We start from the raw sequence: 25,428 nt of genomic DNA, 5'->3' as shown, positions 1-25,428 counted from the left end.
AATTGGAATAGTGTATGGATTTTGAATGGGGACCAAAGGGAGAATTTTGCCCTATAGTGTATTGTTTATTTTGTGTATGAAAGAGATAACAAAGGTTACCGCCATAAAAGAATTGAAGCTTTACAGATAATAGAATTGGGAGATTGAACATATTGCGTCACACAGGAATTTTTATTCGACCATTTTATTCCTGGGGATTTGATATGGGGAAAAATATTTTTATTTATATTTCAGAAGCTATTAAAAGCACCTGGCTATTTAATGGCCTAGCTGTGTCAATCGTCAAATTGAGCATGTACATGTACTTTATATCATATGATACATACAGCATGTATCATAAATTTTTAAGTATAACTACTGTTACCAAATGTTCTTCGACATAAATCGTTAATATATCTTTGTTCGAACACGAGACGACAAGGTACACTAAGTGTTTTTGGCCATCTTCAAGTCTGAATTTCTAAACATGGTAATTTGCATTTTTGCTAAAGACTTAATGTAGTATATCAACTTTTCCATAGAATTTTTTAAATAACGAGAATAGGAACGGGGAATATGTCGAACAGACATCAACTTTATCGGGTTGCAAATATCAGCTCATGGCCACCATTTGTCTTCAATGAACGACGACACACGACATGCAGGGCAGGCTGCAGCTGGCCCGAAAACATCATTGTACAAATGTACAGCGAAAGAGTTGCCCCTTTACTCATGTAACGTAGGAATAACGTCCGACTTTGGACGGGCGCTAAAAATGCTATGGGATTTTAAGTACTTAGGCGTGATCACAAACCCCATTAAAATCTGGCCACTATTGAAAAAATATAACACAATTAAACACACCTAAAAATAAAGTTTGTTCTTTTATAGTAATGAAAAATCGAATGCGGTTTAAAATCAAGTGTTTGCAAAAATGGCTTTATACATTTAGTGTTTTTACATGCGTCCACATAAGTGCAGACACTTGTGTTTCACTAAATATTACCTTAAAATATTCATTACCCAGACCAATTGAAATAATAGAAATCTTTTAGAACTTTTACAAAAGTCAATGGCATTCAGTGACATTTGTCTCCGATATCATTATCGTTAACATATATTTCCCAAAACACACACATTAAACTAGGATCAGATAAATACCATTGAAAATCTTTGATAGTTTCGTCTTAATTTAAAGGATTTACATGTAAGACGTCCGAAGTTTGCGACTTGCATGCTTTTATTAATTCATCATGCTATTTACTTAAATACTTCGCTTTCAATTCTGCCCTTTATCCACACAAGAAATAAGGAATGTCTTTGTTTCAGCCTATATTAGTTGTGGAATAGGCTCATTTTGTACGCCCGTTTTCTAATCAATTTTAACAAAGTCTGTCTCTTCGTCGTTTGAAATGACGTTCGATCGCTCAAAATGTGTTTTTTTTTTTTCATATTTTTTTCTTATCCGCTATGTCTTTTTGGTTAGGCGTTTCCTTTCATTTTTTTTCTTTTCAAAACAGTCAAATTAAAGAATCTCCATTTTCCTCTCCTTAAAATAAGCAAAGCTTCATGTTTTGCTTTGTCCAAAGGAAAATATGGATATCAACACACTTTATAGTTTGGCATATTATTTTGGTTGTATCCATATGTTGAGTTCCTTTTTTATCACACAGTTCAATGTAAATGGTTGTTTTGTCTATTAAGTACACTTTTTGCTAACTAAGCATGTAATGTGGTAACATTTTCTTCGTTGTAACTTCAATACATCTCTATAGGTACGAACAATACGTATTCTATGTATTACCGGAACTTGGTCAGGTTTTACATCTTCCTAATTTTTTTTTCATTGGTTTAACTTGATATGATTTTAAGTTTTGCATATAAGGGGCGGACCTATCTGCCCTCAAACTACATTGAACTTTACTGTTGATAATGGACCTTTATGTTGTTATATACTTATATTTTGACCAATGTGGGTTTGCGAGACGTCATAACTACAAACATCACTTCTGAGGGAAAGATTTTTTGACAGATGATTAACCTGGACGCCCGGGTAATATTTTCGTTTCACTAGCTTCTGTCAAATATAACCCTGGTCACCAATGACGTTTTGTGTCTTTTGAATGGCTGAGCGGATATTACTTTATTTTATTTACTTTTTTGCGTTCTAATATTAAAATAAATAAAAAAAAATACAAAACAGATCTAAATAAACAACAACAACAACAAAAAACAAACAAAAAAAACCCCAAACAAACAAACAAACAAACAAACAAACAACCAAGACTTGACTAGGTCATTTTTTCTCAGTTCCGCAGAATTAATCATTCATTTATTTTAAATGATTTATATGTATAGTGGTTAATTTGTCCTATATTAATATAATGCATATAGTATAATTTCCGGTTTATTTGAAATGAAGTTAAATTTGTAATAAAATCAAATTCTCTTCGTAGAAAATACTTATATACATAAATAACAAATAAATTTAAATACGCATAATATTGGCGAACCGAAAGGAAACAGTGTGTTTTCAGAGGCTGCCCATGTAAAATGTAAATTGCAGGTAGATGGCACATGATAAATTTCATCCCACTGAATGTTTTTCTCAACTTAATGAATAAATCACATGTATGTCAAATTGTAAAAATATCTTAAAAGCAGCTCGGACACCTTTACAAAGCAGTCACATTTTTCATAAAAAAGTGTTACTTCCTTTTTCCAGTGAATTTCAATGCTTTCTATGTAATTCATTTCGCTTTAACCGTCGCAGTTAATAAATTAACATTCAACTTAGAGAAAGTATGCATTTGTGATATGAAATAGATGACAATTTTCTGAAAACAAAACTTGTCCTGTGCAACCCACTGCCTGGTTTTTGCATAGACATTCTTGTAACTTTTCCTGTACTGTTGCGTTTCGCTGATTTGACTTAGTAAAAAAATATCTCAATCGTCTTTCTGAACCTGTATTGACAATAGTAGTAATAAATGTATTTAACTGTGTATTTTATAGGTGTCCAAGGGCAGCAATCATTGCTTAAGGATGCTCTTAAAAGTTTGATGTAACAGCGAGGATTACAAAGTCGTCTAAAACCCTTTCTTAATGAAGATATTGTACAAAATGAATTGTATTCCAAAGGTGAATTGAACACCTGTCGACAGTAGAAATTAACTTTTTTCCTGACAGTCTTAATAGTCTTTGTATATATAATCTATATTTGTTTGTTGTGTATTATTCAAATAAAGATCAAACAATTAAATGGAAAGTTGCACCTTTACACTAGTACTTTCGTTTACCTATGATAATGAAACATGTTATATTGAAGAATGTCAAGATGTAACGACCCGAAAAGCCGTAAGTTATTATGAACCGAGTGACCCGGTATATTAGAAAATGAATAATGCAACGGATGTTGTTTGTTTAATCGGGCAAATGCATGCATTATAATATAATGTCACAATCCAGCTTATAAGTCTTTTGAATGCACCCAATGCAATTGTAATCGATTGTGTTAATCATCATTTCCCTATTTCATTGATATCACCAAGACAGCTGTTATAATTCGCTTACATGTAGCTATCACAATGTTGGGAGATCATAGAAAATCTAAGTTCACTGCATGATTGTGCATTAAAAAGTGTTCGCTTGTAACTGTTTTAGTATTATACAAAATCCAATGCTTTTTGTTTATTGAATATATAATTTTAAAGATATAAGCTAACCTGTTTTTATTATGCCAATTCCTTCAGCCGTTTTAAATGAGGTACATGTATAATCATTTTCGAAAAAAAGAGACTAATTAGCATTTTTGTAGGCAAAATGTTAATGCACACCGCACCGAAAATTATGTCAAGGTTGAAAAAAAATTATATTCCTATTTTTATTTCATTTTGCCCGAAAAAGAAGTTTTCTTCTTGAGCAGGAACATGAAAAATATGTCTTAGAAAGTCTAGATTTGATAAAGTTAGACCCACTTGTGTGTAGGTCAGTGATAGCACTGGTTTTTATCATGCAATTCTTCTGGTCCTGGCATTAGAGTTTCATGAAGAGAAACCATGCTCAAATTAATGCAGGTAGAGTGTGGGTTATCGATTACTTTAAATGTTGAATCATGATCAACGTGGGTCGATGACGATGTTGGGGAAAGATTGTTTTTGCATTCAAATATTTGTAGGCAATTGGCTACACTCGCAAACAATACCAGTTAGGTACCTGTAACTTTGAAAATATTAACAAACTGAACATCAACTATTTCCAATGCAATGTTAAACATCTTTTTTATGTTTAAAGCTTTTGAGCCTTTGCTCAGAAGATTTTATGAAAACATTAAAAACATAAACTCCTTTTGAGTTATATATTTCATGAGATCTATTCTAAAATAAATAAAAAACGCACTTGTTTTATCGAAATCAACTAGTATGATGCTGAAACAATCACATCTACGGTCAGGGAGAGCTTTATTTTTAAATGACTTTGTATCCAGGTTTATGTAATTAGGAATATAAATCAGAACAAACATAATAGCGATAATTGAATACAGGTGTATACATGATCAAGTTGCTTTAATATCCTTCAAATTATTTTACCGCCGTTGGAATACTATTACATAGTGAAATATCTGCAGATGCAATTCATCTTCATAAAGTTAGAGAGGTGAATTGTCAATTGAGGAAATGCTGTATTTTGAAACGTATAAATGTTTTAAATATGTCAATGAGTGTCATTGCTACATTTGTTTTCAATGATCTCGCTGTAGAGATAACACTATCTTCTATACATGACAAATATTTTGTTGTTCCAGCAGATTAAGCCCAAAAACAACATTGCATTTTACTGGAGTAAGACGTAGAAAATAATACAGTAATAATACTATACTGCTTCCACGCTCTCCAAAGAAGAGACAGTGAAAAACCATAAATCCGTATCTTATTTGGTCTCTTTACTATACTTTGTGATATACTGGATTCTAAATCACCACATGAATCCATACAAACAAAGCTTCATAGCTCGATATGCATAATGTACTAGAAAATCTTTTTAAAATTCCATACTCACAGCTGTAAAAGAGGGTCTCCATTCTGATATCGTTAATTGTTACTCCGGTATTGGTATTGATTCAATGTGGACCCTGGAAAATTCGAAATGTCTTCTGGAAACCGTCATTTTGAGATTTTTATCAGAATACAATAAAAATTGATTATTTCAACTCCTTTATACTTCTATTTATCCCATACTTAGATAAAATTCCGACAAAACATTGTACATCATTGTTTCACCGGAAAAGACGGTACACCTAGATACAGATACGTAGTACTTGGTAGAAATTTTTTATACTTTGTAAAAACGATTCTATAGCATTTTCCACATATAAATGACGTTTGATCGTTAAACAATCCTAGTTACGAGTATATTATACATCGTATCTAACCCAAAGAACATTAGATAAAAGATGCTACAGACACTGTGAAGTCAGCCCTATATCTTGACCCTAAAGAGTAATCAGGGGAACCACGGTTATAGCGGTAATCAAAAAATGTTATCCAGGGACAAAGACCAGACATGGAAAACAGACATACACAACAAAGAACATAAAGTAAGTAAAGTCATACATACAAAGTAACAAAAGTAAATAAGCAACTTGGACTCCACTAAAAACTGGGAGCATGGACGAGGTGCACCGGTGGGGTAAGCGTCCTAAACTTATATATCGATTGGTAAGGAAAAGTACTGACCAAACTATTTGACAGACACAATGACTTTTCATCTGTGGAACATCTCGTCAGTACCTGCGTATGGCGTTATCATATCACTACTCATAAATTGTGCCAGAGCTTGCCGTAACTCTGCAGACTTTTTACAAATAGACATCTGGAAAAGGATTAAGTTGCTACAAGGCTTAAGTCATCACTACAGAAGTTTTATGGTCTCCATCATGAACCCGTGGATCGATAGAATGCTTCCATCTGTATTATGAGAGCCGATTTGTTCACCGTGTCATTTCTTAACCTCTTTCGTCTACTCTGGAATTTTCAAGAGCAACTCGGTTGATGTTTCTGGAAAAAGCAAAGGATGTATTCCTTCTCCTGGTCAATTCTTCCAGGTTTGTTGTTCATATACTTCTCTTTCTTTGTACGTGGTATTTTGGTTGTTTCATGTTCTTCGTTGTGAGTGTCTGTTTCCATGCACAGTCTTAACCCTGGATTGCATTCTTTTGTTTTCATTTTAAATCTTGTTTTCCTTGATTACTCTTTACACTTTATGTGTAGTGTGTAGAAATTTAAATATAAAACATACTCATTTACATTGATGTCAACTTTTCTTGTACATTTCCTAATAAATATAAAAAAAAAAACTTCAGAAGCAAATTCTGGGGCAGGTACATAGAAGCGTACGGAAGTCTTTACTATTAATTAAATTTATCATTAATGCCTGTTAAAATTCCGAATTGATTTCTTAGGAGAAATTATTGTTGAGTTTTTTTTAAGGGGCGGAGGTTTTTGAATTCAAACTACATTGAACTTTACTGTTGATAATGGACCTTTATGTTGTTATATGCTTATATTTTGACCAATGTGGGTTTGCGAGACTTCATAACTACAAACGTCACCTCTGAGAGAAAGATATTTTGCAACACAAAAACTTCAGATGCTTCATATTCAACTGTTGACTTACAACTTGATAAAAGAGCAATTAAGGAACCAAGGTTATAGCGGTAATCAAAAGAATGTAATCTAGAGACAATGACCAGACATGGAAAACAGACATACACAACAAAGAACATAAAGTAAATAAAATCATACATACAAAGTAACAAAAGCAAATGAGCAACTCGGACTTCACTAAAAACTTGGAGTATGGACCAGGTGTACCGTTAGGGTAAACGTCCTCTGCTTTTCTAGAAACACCTGCCATAAAAAGTCAAGTCCGGGGTAGACGAAAGAGGAAAGGAAAACTATAACACGTTGAACAGATCAGTTTACATGGCGCAGATGGATTCACCGTAACGATCCACGAGTTCATGATGACGACCATAAAACTTCTGTAGTGATAACTTCAGTCTTGTAGCAACATAACCCTGTTCCAGAAGCATATTTGTTAGAATTATAGCGCGATACAAAAAGTCTGCGTAGTTTCGGCAAGCTCTGGCATAACGTATGAGTTGAGATATAAACACTCCATACGCAGGTGCTAAACGGATGTTGCCACAGATGAAAGGAAAATTGAGAATTCTGCATGAAAAGGCATCACGTTTGTCGCAAAGTTTGGTGAATAGTTTTCCTCCCCTTCGATTTCTAAGTGTAGGTCAAGACATGAGGCTAACTTCACACCGTCTGTACTATCTTAAATTGTTTTGGGGGTAGATGCAATATCTTAAATCCCCGAAATTACGATTGTTTAAAGATAATACGTCATCTATATAGCGGAGACTGAGATTAAAAGATCTAGCTAAACGATATTCTTTCTTTAGAAATAGACCAGCTATAAAGTCAGCCGCATTAGAGTGAAGGGATAGGACAGCACAAGTAGTGGAGCACAATTTGTTTCCATTGGAATCCAAACCGTTTGTTGAAAAACGCGTCCCCCACACTGGACAAATATAATGTCGATTAAAAATTCCGGCATTTTGTAAACATCTTCTTCTGTATATTTGGAGATGATTTGGAATTATTTTTTTATAAAGTATGAGGGATCTCTACCTGAAAACTATATATTTGTACGAAGGTGTACCATCTTTTCTGGCAAAACAACGATGTATAATGTTTTTAAGTCGGGATTTTAACTGAGTATGGGGAATATAAGTATACAGTGTTGAAAAACATAAGTTTTAATGCTATTATATTCTCATAATATTCTTGAACTTGTTGTATCCAAAAGATCTTTCGAATTTACTATTTGCACAACAAAATCCGACGTGATAAATATTTCCTTTTCTCACAGTTGCTTTCAAAAATAAAACATCGAACGAAATAATGTTAATTTGTAAAAAATCTCATGCATATTGCACCATTTATCGTCTATTGGAATTTGACTGACACGAATATATCTCATTGATGTTGAACGATTTTCCTATTTGATACCAGTAAATGTGTCAAGTATTCTTTTGATCAAGGAGAAATCATTGCAAAATAATATTATTCAAATCAAAGAGATCAAAGAGAAACCATTGCAAAATACTATTAATGAGTTTCCAGTTTAAACGAAACTACTACGTCCATCTCAAGATCAATTTTTGAGTCGGAGCAACGATCACTCGTCTTTTCTGTTGTTAATGCTGTCCATTCAGAAATCTTGAGACGTTTATTGGTTATCATATTCGACTAACCAAACTTTATGGAACATTTTGACTATTCAAATTGTTAATTAAGCGAGACCGAAATCCAATTTTCATCAGTGCAAAAATTCTTGTGGCATGTCTACAGCTAAAAACAAGCTGATAGCAGAGTTCAAAGGATGCCGCTCACCCCTTTCTGTGTCAGTTCCCCTTTCCGAAGTAAACATATGGTCAAATGAAAACTAAAGTCGTAGAAGTTTTTAGCGCTTCAGTTTGAAATAGAATTTCACAATATTGTATCCCTTTATGAGTCTTCTGTCAAAAAGTCACTACAAGTTATTGCGATAAGTAGATCATTATTTAAAACTTTGCAGTGTCTTTATCTTCATTTATTGTATCCGTTGACGAAACATTTTTATAAGAAGTAAAATTTTCACAATTTTAACTCCTGTTAAACGAAATAAGCGCTGGCCAACTATCCGTCAGAAATACAAATAATTTGTGTTGATATGTTCGTCAAATTTCAATCACAAATCGATACTCAGAACTAACAAATTGCATGTATGTTGTCAATATTTTATCGGGTTTTTACATGTGTTAAATGTTGTACGGCAATAACAAAGAATTAAGGTGGATGGATAATTATATGTTTAATAACTTTTAATACAGGTAAGGGTTCGTTAGCAGAGCTTGTTACATTTGTGTATTTATTTGTTTTCAGAATTTCGTAAACATTGGATGACACCTGTGAGAAACTTATGTATTTTTAGAGTTGTTGTCCTTGCTGTTGTCTATTTTCTTGGTAATAGTTTAGCTTACTAGTGTATTAAGGGCTAAATATTATCCTGTTTTGCGTGCCCAAAGTTCAGTTCATTTTGTCTCATAGCAGCCTTTTTAAGCTTTCCAACTGTTTTTTCACCTCATTCCTTGTTTCATTTCCAGCTTGCAAAACATGTTCTTTAATTCCAGTCTGAAGCTCTGAAACCTTGAAATTGAATGTTTCGTATCTTTTGGATATTGGGTGTCTCTTTTCAATTGTATGTATCAAGCATTGCTTTGATAATAACAAGGTTGTTGTTGCCATATCCAGTGCTAAATTTCAATGAAAATAGCAATTTGATATTTTCCTCAAATCCTTCCTCAACTCAAGTTTTGACCCATCAAATCACTTGAAATTTAAGAATTGAGGAAAAACTCAGGAATCTGGGGAAATTCTGAGATGTTTTTATGAAACCCAGGCCAGAACGTCTGTGTACAGCATCGTTGATTGATTTTTTTGTACAGTATGGCCATTGATTGCAATATGATCAATCTGGTTGGTTGTATCCGTTTGATGCATTCCGAGTCTGAAAGTCTGAATGTGTTTAATGTAGGAACAAATTAAAAGTTGTGAAGTGTTTTTATGTGGGAACATTGTTTATACTATGGTTAGGTTATTATTTGTAAAAAAAGAGGTGAATCGTCGTTTTTTTTTCAATCTGGAATCAATGTCTACCCACAATTCCTTCCTCTCAATCGGGTTTTGTTCCATTCTTTGAATTCATGTCACTAGTTAGGATGGTAAAATCATGATGTGTAAGCTCCACGCAACAGTAATCGTTTCTTTCATCTCTTACTAACCGCTACAGACAAGCCTTTCGAAATAATCGGACATTCTCCATATCAAACGTCGATTAACAATCGGATAATTTCGCGTAAAATCATTCACTTTTTCCAGACATTTTGAAGATTCTTGCATTTTATGGGAGGGCTCGTAGCATTCGAACGTCAGAGCTGTTCGGAGCTTGCATTATTTGTCATTTTGAAGCTGTTCATAATTCTGTCTTTTATCTCTATACCCCCATCACTTGTCGAAGAATATACATGAATTAAGGTAGCCTTAATGTGTTTTCCAGAACCGTGCTGCTTTGATTCTTTAGCTTATTGATGTCCACTTCTCAAGTGTTTTAGCTGCTTCTCTTGTCATTACAATTGCTACACATTTGCTTGGCTAGTTCGTATTTTACCGGAACCCGCAGTCCACTTGCATTCACTGATATCTTTGGTGTAAACTACCTGTGCGTTCCACGTCAAATTGGATAGTTTTAAAAGGGAGTACATGGTTCCGACGTTTCATGACTCTATCCTACTTGTAACCATGGGTTTTGCCAGCGAATAATTTAATGTACCGGCTTCCTTTATATAGTTGACCAGTCGATGTCATATCTGCTTGATCAATGATGTGCTGTTATATTCCCTTCTTTTGTCGTTTTGACCCGTTTATAGTTTCCGCAACCATGGTAACCATGTGTTTTTTTCTTGAGTAAGGTGATTAACACTAAACCCCACCAAATATCTGCAGGATCGCTTTTTTCGTCAGGGTTTTAATTTATTCCAAATACACAATTGCATTTTATATGATATAAAGCCTGGTTTTCTCTAGGCGGTGTCTGCCTTAGTCTGTGTCTCCAAGATTCATACAAGGCTATTTATTCAAGGCTGGTTGATTTTTAAGGCAATAGGGTATATCCATATATGATGAACCTTAAATACTGTGCATCAGGGGGCCAAACCTATTCAGAGACCTTGTGATTCTGCCTGACCTGTGGTCGCAGGGTGCCCTGTTTCCATCTGTTATCTCAGGGATGATCCATAATCTGGGTCACATATGTCTAAATATATTAGAGGCTGTAACTTCCAGTTAAAAATGACACATTCAGCTTTTTAATTACAGCTATAGAACTGCTAGCCAACGATGAGGCTGAAAACAAAAGTCACAATCACTGACATTGCATAGAACACTAAAACACTAACAGTCATGCAGTTACGCATCACACAGTCATCTGAAAGAGAAGTATCTAAGATATGAGGTTTAATTCTATTTTGAAATATAACTTAACCTCATACACAAATTAGAATAATATCTTATAAAAATTAGCTGGAACAATGGTATTTCAAGCCCTCAAACATGAATACGCATGATTTTTAATTTCCAATTCCCACCTTTAGACATTTTGATCAATACAACTTAGCTACTTATAAAATAATGTTAAGAAGCAAAAGTTCATAAAATCAATACAAATAAAGAAAAAGCATGTTGATGCGAATCGTAGGACAAAATTTACTGCCTTCATTAGACGCAAAAGACAACAAATTATGTAGCAGTCTTTATGAAAATCAGGCTCTAGGTGATTCATATATGTCAAAAACCCATGGAATTCAGTTTCATTTTTTGTTCGGAAACCGTTATTGATCACATAACCTGTATTAATTTTTCATTTGGGGATGCGCTTTTGAGATTAAATTTATAAAGATTGTACGTATAATTTTCATTTTGCAAGAGTTATCGTTTCTGATTTTCTTTGATTTTGTTCATTTTAGAGGGAGGTTAAAGTGTAGTTTTTTTTTTCAAAAGTACAGATCTAAATACAGAAAGGACTATTGTCACATAAAAATATAGCATAAGTAGACCAAAATTAAAGCATCGTCTGATCAATGAGTTTTTTTCTGCACCATGAAGCACCTTACTAAAGGCTGTGTCTGAATATTATATAGACTGGTACCTAAGAGTTGGGGATTACTAAATGGTACACACCAGTCGTTTTATCTTCGAACTAATAACCTTGTTTTAGATAGATGTTTTGGGCCGAATCACACATTCTGAGTAGTAATTTATTATTCAATTTCAATATAATGTAATGGTCTTTTTTCTCAAATGAGCAAATGGATGTAATGAATTTCAGAAAGTTAGCGTATGTTTACATTCTATCAATTTGTTTTCGAGTAAGTTTGTGGTGTTCCAATCGTCACGAGAACAATGCAAAGTGAACATATACAAAAATGTATACTTGAGCATTTTATGTGTTTATTTGCATCTAATGACTGTAAAAGAAACGTATCAAATTGCAGATAATGACGTCCATATCACAGAGTAAATAAAAATCATCAAATTTAAAGGGTAAAGACTTTTATGAAATACTTCACGTAACGGTATGGATCGACCCGTCTGTTCGTTGGTCCTTCTGACTATCCAGTTCTCTTTCACATGTGCGCGAAACTCCGCTCACTTACTTGATGTATTAAGGAAGTAGACCTAGGGTAAGGAACACAACTCTTACAAATCATTGAAATGTTGTATTCAGCATTCTATACCTATCTCACATAAGCATCAAAGTAACTTGGACTGATTTCATTCTGTTTCAAATGAAAGCTTGATAGACTTTGATGAAATTGAATATGATACAAACATATCACTGATTTCAAGAATTACGTCCCTTAACTTAGGTCTACCTCTTTAAGAAGAAAATGGAAATATAGGTAAAGTATCAAGACAAGTAAAGGGAAAACGTGTCCTTGACTTTATTTATTTGCGCAGAATCTTATTTTTATCACCACATATCATTGTTTTCAGTACTTAAAAATTTGTTATTGTTTAGATAAATGATGTCAATCATTTTGTTCATCTGTCCTTTTGTCAGTTTCTAAGGTCTGAGTCTGACGACAACCGGGTCCAATTTATCGGCTCAGTTTGTCTAGAAAAGGAAAAAAACTTGAAAATTGGAAAATTCATACAACGGCATTGGATATGACATAACAGAAAATAGCAAAAAGGCCAAATTATTATCAAAAGCTATAGATGTTTATTTGGCAGGTCGTCGTCTGTTCACATCTTGTACATGTTACCGCAACTTCATTAAACTGCTAAATGGATTTCGATGAAGCATGTATATAAATTTGCACCGTGAAAGAACATTTTTCTCTGGTGATTAGGAAAGATAATCCACATAAAGTGCAAATAGGTTCGTTAATTTGACACAGATCTACTTAAACAGCTTAATGGATATTAAATTATCTTTAGAGAAAGATTCCAAACAATAAAGATGTGCACGAAAGACATAGCTGATCTCGGGGCTAATTTAATGTGCACGTGTCCAATTGCATGTTTAAAGAAGAATGTATTGTTGAAAAGCAGCAGGTTTTTTGTATGTTTTCTTGTGACCATTAATGTTTTGGGAAGAAAACCCAATAAGTAAAAGTCTAATCACATTTTTTTTTTGTATTTCTACCGGTACATTGTAGCCCATTCTTTTTTCCTATTTTGCTTTTAACTTCAAATAACTTGTACGATTTAAAAATGTACACTGCGCTTTTCATGACCATATTCAATTGTGTTCTTCAACACAATTTGATATTTTCTTAAATAGCTGAATGTTATGGACCTTTTACATTGCATTCTTTTCTGCATACCATATGTTGTTATCAAGCAATGTGTCTATGGATCATTATGATGGGTTTTTATAAAATCAATCCTGCTAATAAAGGGCATTTTATTTTTATTTTGCGTAGATCAATATTCAAAAAACAAGCAGGACAATTGAGATTGTGCTCATAGACTTTAAAATGATAATCATGTACGTTCGTCTTTACATTCGTCCGTCATTTATATTTGCAATAGCATCTTTATGATATATTTTGAAAATAGTGTAGAGGATAAAATAATTAAATCAAGGTTACCATCAGTATAGTCTCGTGGTTTTATCTTGTTAAGTATTTAACGGAATTCTTTTTTACTTTCAAGGTAATTGATAATGAGTTGAAACGAACAAAACAAAACTAGCAATGTACCAAAGAATAAAAAAACACGTTTGGAGAAGACTTAAAATATCAATTCAACAACTTCAAATACTTCAAATATAAATATTCAAAGACAATTTAATCGGTTGAATTTCTTCTTGCGTTGCCTGAATATATTTCTGACACGACGGCTAAAAATATTAAAAAAATATGTTTTCGCGCGGTTGTTAACATGAAACAATGAAAGAAATAATGTTTAAAACTTCTAATGCAGTTTGATATATATTACTTCACTAATGGTACACTTGTAATTTGGGGCCGATGTGTCTTTTTTTCTCATTTGAGTTTAACAAGTTTCTTGTAATTTCATTATTGTTTGACAAAATATGTCAAGTATTCTTTGATAAACAAGGAAATCACTTCAAAATCATTTTAATGAGTTTTCAGTTCAAACGCATGAAATTATAACATCAGTCTCCAAATTTATTCTGTAGTCTGCACAACAATCAACTGTTTTGATATTTGTTAATGCTGACCAAAGAGAAACCTTGAAACGTTTTATTCTTGCGACTAACCAAACTTTACGTTATGGAACATTTTGAGCGAGACCGTAATCTGACTTTATCCAGTGAAAACATTCTTATGGCATGCATACCCCAATACACTAGAAAAACTGTGAAAAAAGTTTAAAAGGATACCACCGCTTCCCCTTTTCTCCACGCTCCCCTCCATCGTCGAAACCATATAGTCAAAATAAACACAAAGTCTAGAAATCAGTTGTTGAGACCCCTCCTCAATTTATCATAGAATTTTACGATATAGTTACATCTTTGTAAGGTTTCTGACAAAAAGTAAGCGCAATTTGTGATGAAGGGAAAATTGAAATGAAAATTACTTGTGGATGCGCGAACAGAATGACCTACAGACCCAATAATCACTATATACATCCGGAAATGCTGGGGTATAAAAATAAAATTGTACACCATTTCTTTTAGGTATTGACTTTATTTCCGTTATCTCGTATCCATTGAGAAGACATTTTAAGGCCAAGTGAAATTCAGTTTCCAATTCTTGTTCTGAGTTTCAACAGTAAATAACAAATTAATATTCAGAATTAACAAGGTGTATTTCATCCAAAACATTGTAAAGACGCGTTTTACATTATCTCTGTGTTAGTACCTGAGGAGGTTCTTTAGTTTGAAAACGTTCTTGCAATATGTTTGTGAGCATAAAAAGATTAGTATGAAAATTCGTGAAGCAATAAGAAATATAGATTATTCTATATTTGATAACTTTTAATTCAGGGAAGGTTTTATTAGGTAGTTATTTGTTTTTCCTCAGACTTTTGTGAACATTTGCTGACACCGATGAGAAATTAATGTATCTGTAGACTCGCGTTTGAATTGTCATTACTTTTCAATCATAAAGATATCAATAACTTTTTTTACTTGCTGTTGCCTATTTCTGAGATTCAAATGTTAGCTAATTAGTGTATTAAATCTTATTGTTATCACCACAAATCATTGTTTTCAGTATTGACAAAATACTTATTGCTATTGTTTTTTATGAATAACTTCAATCATTTTGTACATCTGCCCTTATGACAGATTTTAAGGTGATTTAATTTCTTTTTGTCTAACAACAATTGAAATTTTATAGCAGGGGCCAATTTATTGTCTCAGTTTATCTAGAAATGAAATTAAAATTGGAAAATTCATACAATGACATTGGATATGACATAACAAAAACACCAAAAGAAAAAGTTAAATAATTCTTAAAAGCTGAAGATATTAATCTGGCAGGCCGTCTTATTTCTACATCTTGTACATGTAACCACAACTTTACTTAACAGCCAAATGGATTTCGATTAAACTTTGAATACAGGTAAAGTATCAGTGTAACATTTGTATAAGTTTGCACTGAGAAAAAACATTATTTTTATGTCAAGGAGAGATAATCCATATAAACTGCAAATGGTTTCGTGACATTGACACAGACCTTTTAAATCAGCTCATTGGATGTTTAATTATCTTTAGAAAAAGATTCCAAATAATAAAGATGTGTACGAAAGACATAGCTAAACTCGGAGCTAATTAAATATGCACGTGTGCGATGGCATGTTGAAAGTAGAATTTATCGCTGAAAAACAGTAGTGATAAGCTGTATGCTTTCTTTTCACTATTAGTATTTTGGGAAGAAAAACCAATAAGTAGTCGTTTTTTCACACAAAAGCATTTTTGTCTTTCTGTAGGTAAATTGATGACCATTCCTTTTTCCTAAGAATGCTATATTGTCAGATATCTGGTACGTTTTATAAATGTACATTGCGCTTTTTAAGATCATATTCAATTGCGTTGTTCAACACAATTTTCTATTGTTTTAAGTACTTCTCCGTCTAAGAATCGGGTAAAATGTATATACGGTGTGGCACATAAAGAAAAAAACGCAGAGATTTAATTGCATTAACCAATTAATTATACCTGATAATCTCCAGAAATAACCATCAAAGTGTATGTCAAATTTGCCTTTTTAAGATATTAATAGATTAAATTTAGTTGCAATGCACTATGGAAAAATGGCGGGAAATTTTTCCCGTACTTTTTCCTGATATAAGCAGTCAAATAGTATATACGTCAGAGATGCTTCATGATAAATGTAGATAGCTATTCAATTGTTTTGAACTGGATATATTTCAGACAAAAAAGATCAAATTGATAAATATGATGAGCCACCCATTGCCTTATTCTTACACAGAATGGTATTTAAATAGCTGAATATCATGGTCCTTTTACAGTGCATTCTTTTCTGCATACCATATGTTGTTATCAAGCAATGTGTCTGTGGTTAATTATAATGGGCTTTTATAAAATCAATCCTGCTACTGTTTTTTTTTAATTTTGTCTAGATCAATATGCCTATAATTGCATCTGTGCATATTCTGTTTTTATTCTAAAATCAAATATATTATTAACTGTGATATTTGTCAAAATATCATCGCTTAATAGATATTTATGATTTTCACATTCTGTATTGTCATTCAGTAAAAAATCCCCGAAATGTGTTACAGAGTTTAACCTTGTTCTAATTTGTGATTGTTCAGCGGAAAGGAGCAAAATATATTATTGGCAATTGTGACCACAATTCAGAATTGCCACATATTGTACTCACCAAAACAGAAACTGTTCGTCTTCAGCGGTGGCTGCATGAAAACATGTTCTGCTCATAGACAGGGGTCATGGGTTCGATTCCAGGTCGAATCACATCAAAGACTTTAAATCTTTAATCACTAATTTGCCAAGCAAACGACATAACTATACATATTGACATAGAGGATTGACGACTGATTGGCTTTGAGTCGGAATAATGTTTTCGGGTGTGTCTTAATGCCTACTAGTGGGCTGTTGAGAAGTATCGCAGTAAAAAATGAACTCGATAAGGCCTGTTCAATGGATCAAAGGAACATGAAATATCTCCCACGTGACGAAAAATTACAATAATCAACCAATCAATCATAAAGCTTACTCTCGAAATAGTTTAAATCAACGATCATAAATGCTCATGCAGAATAAATCAGTATCTACATTACGCTTGGGTACATTTACACCATCTGCTTTTCTTTGTTTCGTATACTAGTACTCGGCTTAACGTTGAGTACAGACAAACAAGAAGTAGGACAAATGAGATTGTGCTCACAGACTTTAAAATGATAATCATGTACGTTCGTCAGTACATTCGTCTGTCATTTATACTAGCAATAATATATATCATATATATATGATATGTAGAGGATACAATAATTAAATCAAGAGGTTATCTTCAGTATAGACTCGTGGCATTATCTTGTTAAGTCTTTATCGAAATTCATTTTTTTTCACTTTCAAGGTAATTGATAATGACTTGAAATGAACAAAACAAAACTAGCAATGTACCAAGGAATCAAAAACACGTTTGGAGAAGACTTAAAATATCAATTCAACAACTTTAAATACTTCAAATATAAATATTCAAAGACAATTTAATCGGTTGAAATTCTTATTGCGTTGTCTGAGTATATTCCTGACACGAAGGCTAAAAAATAGCTTGTATACACATTGATAAAAATAGCGGTGTTGGAAGCGAAAAGGGATGCGATGAAAATATGTTTTCCCGCTGTTGTTAACATAAAACAATGAAAGAAATAATGTTTAAACTTCTAATGCAGTTTGATACATAATTCTCCACTAATGGTGTACTTGAAATTTGAGACAGGTGTGTCTTTTTCTCATTTGAGTTTAGCAAGTTTCTTGTAATTTCATCATTGTTTGATAAATATAAACAAGGAAATCTATTCAAAATCATTTTAATGAGTTTTCAGTTTAAACGCATGAAATTATAATATCAATCTTCAAACCTATTATGTAGTCTGCACAACAACCACTTGTCTTGATTTTTGTTAATGTTGTCCAACGAGAAACCTTGAGACGTTTACATCATATCATATGCGATTAATCGAACATTACATCATGGAACATTTTGACTATAAAAAGTGTTGAGCGAGACCGAAATCCGACTTTGTTCAGTGAAAATATTCTTATGGCATGCATACACCCATTACATTAGAAGAGCTGTGAACAAAATTTAAAAAGGATACTACCGCTTCCCCTTTCACCACGCTCCCCTACATCTTCTTAACCATATAGTCAAAATAAACACAGTTTAGAAATCAGTTGTTGAGACCCCCTCAGTCTAAAATAGAATTTCACTATGTGGTTACATATTTGTAAGGCTTCTGTCAAGAAGTAAGTGAAATTTGTTGTTAAAGTAGTGCAGGGAAAACGGAAATGAAAACTACTTGTGGATTCACGAACAGAATGACCTACAGATTCAATAATCTCTATATACCTCCGGAAATGCTGGGGTATAAAAAAAATTGTACACCATTTCTTTCAGATAGTGTCTTTACTTCCGTATCCATTGAGAAGACATTTTTAAGGGCAAGTGAAATTTTATCAGTTTCCAATTCTTGTTTTGAGTTTCAACAATAAATAGCAAATCAATATTCAGAATTAACAAGGTGCATTTCATCAATAACATTGTAAAGACGCGCTTTACACTATCTCTGTGTTAGTAACTGAGGAGGTTCTTTAGTTTGAAAACGTTCTTACAATAGGTTTGTGAGCATGAAAAGATAAGTATAAAAACTCGTAAAACAATAAGGAAGATAGATTATTCTATATTTGATAACTTTTAATTTAGGGAAGGTTTCGTTAGCTAGTTTTTTTTTTCTTCAAAATTTTGTGAACATTTGATGACATCGGTGAGAAATTAATGTGTTTTGTAGACACGCTTTTGAATTGTCATTACTTTCAAGCTGAAAGATATCAATAACATTTTTTACTTGCTGTTGCCTATTTCTGAGGTTAAAATGTTAGCTAATAAGTGTATTAAGGGCTAAACATTATCTTTTATTCTGCGTCAAAGTACAGTCAATTCTGTGTCATTGTTGCAGTTTTTGAAGCTTTCCAATTGTTCGTCTACATCAATTCTTGTTTCATTTTCCAGTAGGTTAAACCTGTTCCTTAAGTCCAGTCTGAAGCTTTGTTTGATCTGTGAAATCTTGAGTTTGAATATTTAAAACTTTTGGATGATGAGGGCTTCTTTCGTATTTAATGTACTTTAAGCATTTTCTTGATTATAACAAGATTATGATCATTTCCAACATCAGCACCTCTGTGCACACAGACATCGTTAATTGATCGTTTGTACTGGCATTTGATTGGAACATGATTTATTATTTATCAAATTTTACTTCCTTCTTCCATAACTTGTTGGAGTGTATACTATACTTATATTATAATAGCCGTAATATGCCATTTACCAGAACCGTGCTGTTATGATTCTGTAACTCACTGGTGTCCACATCGTTCAAAACTTTTAACTTCTATACTCAAAGCTGCCACAGAGGATCTCCAGTCCTACCACAACACTTGCTACTCCCGTAGTTGTATTATTTCAATGTGGATCCAGAAAAATTCAACTCAAGTTGGAGACCCTCAACTCAAGTTAATGATCAGAATATAATAGCATTAAAACCTTTGATTTTTCAACACTTTATACTTCTATTCCCCGTACTCAGTTAAAATCCCGACTAGAAAACATTATACATCGTTGTTTCTCCATAGAAAATGGTACATCTAGATACAAATATATAGTTCTTGGTAGAAATTCCTCATACTTTGTAAAATATAATTCCAAATCATGTTCCAAATATGCAGATGTTTTCAAAATGCTGGAATTTTTTTATCAATAACATATTTGTACAGTGTAGTGGAGTCATTTTTCAACACACGGTCGGCATTCCAATGGAAACAAATAGTAATTCTCTACTTGCTGGCCTAATACTTCACTCTCATAAGGCTGACTTGATAGCTAATCTGATCCAAAAGAAAGAAAGAACATCATGTAGCTAGATCCTTTAATCTCAGTTTCCGCTATATTGATGACGCAGGAAAAACTTAAGATAAAGGGATACCACAAACTCTGTGAAGTTAACCTCATATCTTGATATACACTTACAGATCGATGGTAAAGGAAACCTATTGACTAAACTTTGCGACAAACGTGAAGATTTTAAATTGCGTGTTGTCAAATTTCATTTCAAATGGCAACTTCCTTCAGCACCTGCGTATTGAGTTTTCATATAAAAACTCATACGTTATGGCAGAGCTTGCCGTAACAACGCAGACTTTTGTATCGCACTAGACTTCTAACAAGTAGGCTCTTGGAAGAGGGTTATGTTGTTACATACTGAAGTAATCACCACAAAAGTTTTATGATCGTCATCATAAACTCGTGGATCGTTACGGTGTAGCCATCTGCGCCATGAAAAACTGATTTGTTCAACGTGTCATTGTTTTCCTTTCCTCTTTCGTCCACGAACATGCCATTTTATGAGCAACTCGGCGAGTGATTTTAGTACCTGGTCTATGGTTTTAGTTTTTAGTGGAGTCCAAGTTGTTCATTTACTTTTGCTACTTTGTATGCATTATTTTAGTTACTTTATTTTCTTTGTTGTGTGTGTCTCTTTTCCCTATCAGGTCTTTTGTGCGTGGATTACATTATTTCGATTTCCGCTAGTTTCCTTGATTGTTCTTTAGGCATTTTGATCACTGGAACAGTGCTACATATCAAGTATGAATAAAAGTATAAAGAAGCCATATAATTAAAATTAACCAAAAGTTCAATGCAAATAAAAACAGACAAAACGTTTTGATAAAATATGGTAATTAAAATTTACGTCCTTCACCAGGAATGACAACAGAAGCTCGGAATGACCCTATGGGTTTATATTAGACGTTTTATCTTTAAACTGATAACCCTGGTTTAAGATAGATGTGTGAGGTAGAATAAACATATTGAGATCAGCTTTAATTAAGTAATATCAATGTTGTGTGATGATCCCATTCTTTTCACATAGATAAATAAATATTCACATGTTTTCATTTTTTTTGTGTTTCTTGTGGTCGATCGTCAAATGTTTAATGCAAAGTTACATGTACAAAAATGTATACATTAGCGGCTGTTCAATTAACATCAAATGATTGTGAAAAAAAAGTTTGTATCAAATTTCCTTTTAAGACGTCCAAGTCACAAAAGAAATGCACATCAACAAATTTAAAGATTCTAATTATTCATGAACCATTTAAGGTAAGAATTGCTCTATTGGTTTGTTGGTCCTTTCGTCCGATCGCCCGTCTATCCAGTTCTTTTTTACATGTACGCCAGACTCCGCTCACTTACTTGATGTATTAAGATGAAACAGGAAGTACATGTAAAGTATCTCGAAAGGTTTAAGAAAACCGTGTTCTTGTCGTCCTTTCCTAGGGGAGGGGAGTCGTAGGTTCGATTCCCTTATATGTACATCTTTTTATTTCTTTATCTCGTGTTCATTGAGAAAATATTTTTAAAGCTAGTAAAATTTTTATCAGTTTCAAATTTCAACTCCTCTTATAAATCAAATAAGCACTAATAAACTTCCCATCCGAATACAAATAATTTGTGTTGGCATATAATGTGAGTTTCAACAATAAATAGCAAATCAATATTCAGAATAAACAAAGTGTATAACATGTACTTTATCAATAACATTGTAAGGACTTCCCGATAACGGCTTGTACATGTATATCTAACTGAGGAATTTTTTTTACTAGAGTTTGAAAACTTTACTGCAATAAGTTTGTGAGTATATAAAGATAAATATGAAAACTCGTGAAGCAAGAAAGCAAATGGATTATTCTATGTTTGATTGCTTTTAATACAGGTAAGTGTTCGTTAGCTTATTATTATTTTCTTCAGAATTTCGTGAACATTTGATGACACTTTTGAATTGACATTACTTTTCAAGTATAAAGATATAAATAACATTTTTTCACCAGCTACGATGGTTATGTCATGATGTTTTGAAGCAGTCCAAAATATCTGTCTTTTACCTTCTATCTGCATCAATTGTTTGAGCATATACTTATATGAAGCTAGGGTAGCCTTACTTTGTCTCTACCAGAACCGTGGTGTTATGCTTCTTGAACTTTCTTTTGTCCACTCTTCCTGCTGCTTCTCTTGTCATTAGAATTGCTCCACAGATGCTGTGATAATAATCATGCCTCCCTCAGTATAGTATTGTTTCCTTTAGCTTATTCCTATTTTGCCGGAGCTTCTGCTTGTCCAATGATATAGTCATTAATAGGAGTTTGCACGATTTCAGTCATATTTCCTTTATTTGTGGTTTTAACCTGTTCATAGTTTCCATATGTTTTGTCTACAGAGTAGGGTGAAAAACACTAGGCCTAACCTTCAGCCTTCAGAATCGTGTTTTGTCAGGGTTGTTATTTCTTTCCCATACACGATTGCATGTTATATGCTTATGCTGTCTGGTTTTCTGTAGGCTTTGTCTGCCTTAACCTGTGTCTCCAAGACTCACGCAGGACAATTAGGCTTTTTACCCATAGCTGGCCATTTGGTTTTCTTTGACGGAACTTGTGTATATCCACACACTGATGAACCTTGAAGGCTGTGAATCTTTGGATTAATCCTACTCAGAGACCCTGTTATTGTGTCTGGGGTCTCAGGGTGGCCAATTTCAATCTGTCACTCGGGGAGTATCCTATACCAGATCACATAGGTCTCACTGCATGAAAAAGGCTGTGAAGAATGATGCATTCTATCTTCGCAATAGGAGAACTGGTAGCTAGTGTTACGGCTGAAACCTAAATTCACTATAAGAGACATGGCATAGCGCACACACAGTCATACGATTGCGCATTTCACAGTCACCTAACATACAAGTATAAGTGATATGAGGTTTAACTCGTTTCAAAATAATATTACACCTCATAATTAAGAATAACTATTCCAATAATTAATTAATTAAATGAATAATTCAAACACACGCACAAAAAAAGCCAAACAACAAAATAATAGCTGAAACAATGCTATTTCAAGGCCCCAAAAATTAGTACACATGATTTCTGATTTCCAGTTCTTACTTTTAAACATTTTGATCAATACAACGGTACTACTTATAAAATAATAAACAATAATATTAAAAACAACAGCCAAGTATAAAACAAAAATTAAATACAAATAAAGAAACAGATAAGGAATGTTGATAAGAATGGTAGGCCAAAATTTACGGCCTTCATAAGACGCGAATGACAACAGATTAAGTATCAGTCTTAATGAAAATCAGACACGAGGTGATTCATGCATGTAAAAAACACCGATTTCAGTTTTATGTCTTGTTCAGAAACCATTTTGGATCACATAACCAGTCTTAGTTTTTTTTATTTGGAAGTTTCGCTTTTGAGATTAAATTTATATAGATTGTACTCGAAATTAGCTCTTTGCAAGAGTTGTCGTCCTTGGTTTGGTTTGATTTGGTTGATTTTAGTGGGAGGTTAAAGTGTACCTTTCTCAAAAGATCTAAATACAGAAAGGACTATTGTCACAAAAGAAATATAACATGTATACCAAAAAAGCATCGTCTGATCCATGGAATTTTTTACTTAATGAGTCACCTTACCATATGATACGAATGGTAGGCAAAGGGTTACGGCATTCATCTGACAACAGATAAGAAGTATAAAGGGTTTACACTAGACGTTTTATCATAACACTGATAACCATGCTTTAAGATTGATATTTGGGCTGAATCACGTAGAGACCTCTGGTTTTTAGTTTTAATATTATGTAACAGTGGAATTCTCTTCTCATGAATTGATTGCTGTTATCAATTTACGCAAGTAAGAGTTTGTTTACATTGTATCGTTTTTTTGTCGTGTTTCTCGTGTTTCAAACATCATAAAACCATTGCAAAGGAACGTATACAAAATGTATAATTGAGCAAACATGTTATTTTGCCTTTCGATTCTGTTCAATTCACATCAAATGACTGCAAACGAGTTGGTATGAAATTGCAATTGACGACGTCCCAGTCCCGAGGGAATAGGCATCTTCAAAAGATTTGAAAGGTTCACGTAAAAGTAAGGCGAATATACGATCGTCCTGTCTATTCATTGTTCCTTCCGTCTGCCCGTCAGCCCACCTCTCTATCGCATGTACAAAACATTCCGCTAGCTTACTTGATTGATTAATATGAAACTTGAAAAACAGGTCACGTATCAAGATGGATAAATTGAAAACGGGTCCCTGTTCGTTTGCACCAAAGCTTTTTGTTGTCATGGTAAATATTTGTTTTCAGTACTGGAAAAATACCAATTGCTATTGTTCTTATAAAGTATTTCAATTATTTTGTACATTTGTCATGTTTGTCCTATTTTCAGTTAAACGGTCGGCATTCCAATGGGAACAAACCGTGCTCCTTTACTTGCTGACCTATTCCTTTGAGGCTGACTTTATAGCTGATTTGATCCGAAAGAAAGGATATCGTTTTGCTAGATCCTTTAATCTCAGTTTCCACTATATAGATGACGTATTATCTTTAAACAATCCGAATTTCGGGGATTTGATATATCGCATCTATCCCAAAGAACTTGAGATAAAGGATACTACAGACACTGTAAGGTCAACCTCATATCTTGACCTACACTTAGAAATGGATGGTAAAGGAAAACTATTGACCAAACTTTACGACAAACGTGATGACTTTTCATTTAGAATTGTCAACTTTCTTTTCATCTGTGGCAACATCCCTTCAGCACTTGCGTATGGAGTGTTCATATCACAACCCATACGTTATGCCAGAGCTTGCTGAAATTACGCAGACTTTTCGTATCGCGCTAGAACTCTAACAAATAGGCTTCTGGAACAGCGTTATGTTACTACAAGATTGAAGTCATCACTACAGAAGTTTTACGGTCGTCATCATGAACTCGTAGATCGTTATGTTGTATCCATCTGCGCCATGAAAACTGATTTATTCGACGGGTCATAGTTTTACTTTCCTCGTTGTCTACCTCGAACTTGACTTTTTATGAACAACTCGGCGGGTGTTTCTAGAATAGCAGAAAACGCTTACCCTACCGGTGCACCTGGTCCATGCTCCCAGTTTTTAGTGGAGTCCGAGTTGCTTATTTGCTTTTGTTACTTTGTATGTATGATTTTAGTTACTTTATGTTCTTTGTTGT

At 33.4% G+C, this 25,428-nt stretch overlaps 1 protein-coding gene across 10 annotated transcripts in view; it reads left to right on the top strand.

Moving 5' to 3' along the window:
* LOC148605310 (uncharacterized) overlaps positions 1-25,428 on the top strand; it is a 48,263-nt gene that overhangs the window by 12,405 nt on the left and 10,430 nt on the right. Inside the window, exon 2 of one of the 10 annotated variants that reach the window (XM_088551187.1) lies at positions 10,968-11,087. The exons of 2 other annotated variants lie outside the window; for them this stretch is intronic. The gene's annotated coding sequence lies outside the window, so the exon portion shown is untranslated. Of the gene's footprint in view, positions 1-8,898; positions 8,924-10,967; positions 11,104-21,611; positions 22,107-22,207; positions 24,085-25,428 lie in introns of those variants that run through there. 7 more of the 10 variants (XM_088551182.1, XM_088551181.1, XM_088551189.1 and 4 more) reach the window with 7 other exon arrangements.

Source organism: Perna viridis, chromosome 10 (assembly GCF_037379345.1).
Source record: "Perna viridis isolate PV_CMFRI_1.1 ecotype Kerala chromosome 10, ASM3737934v1, whole genome shotgun sequence".
NCBI lineage: Eukaryota > Metazoa > Mollusca > Bivalvia > Mytilida > Mytilidae > Perna > Perna viridis.
Note: the sequence above shows the minus strand (reverse complement) of the source record. Positions and strands in the feature narration are given on the sequence as shown.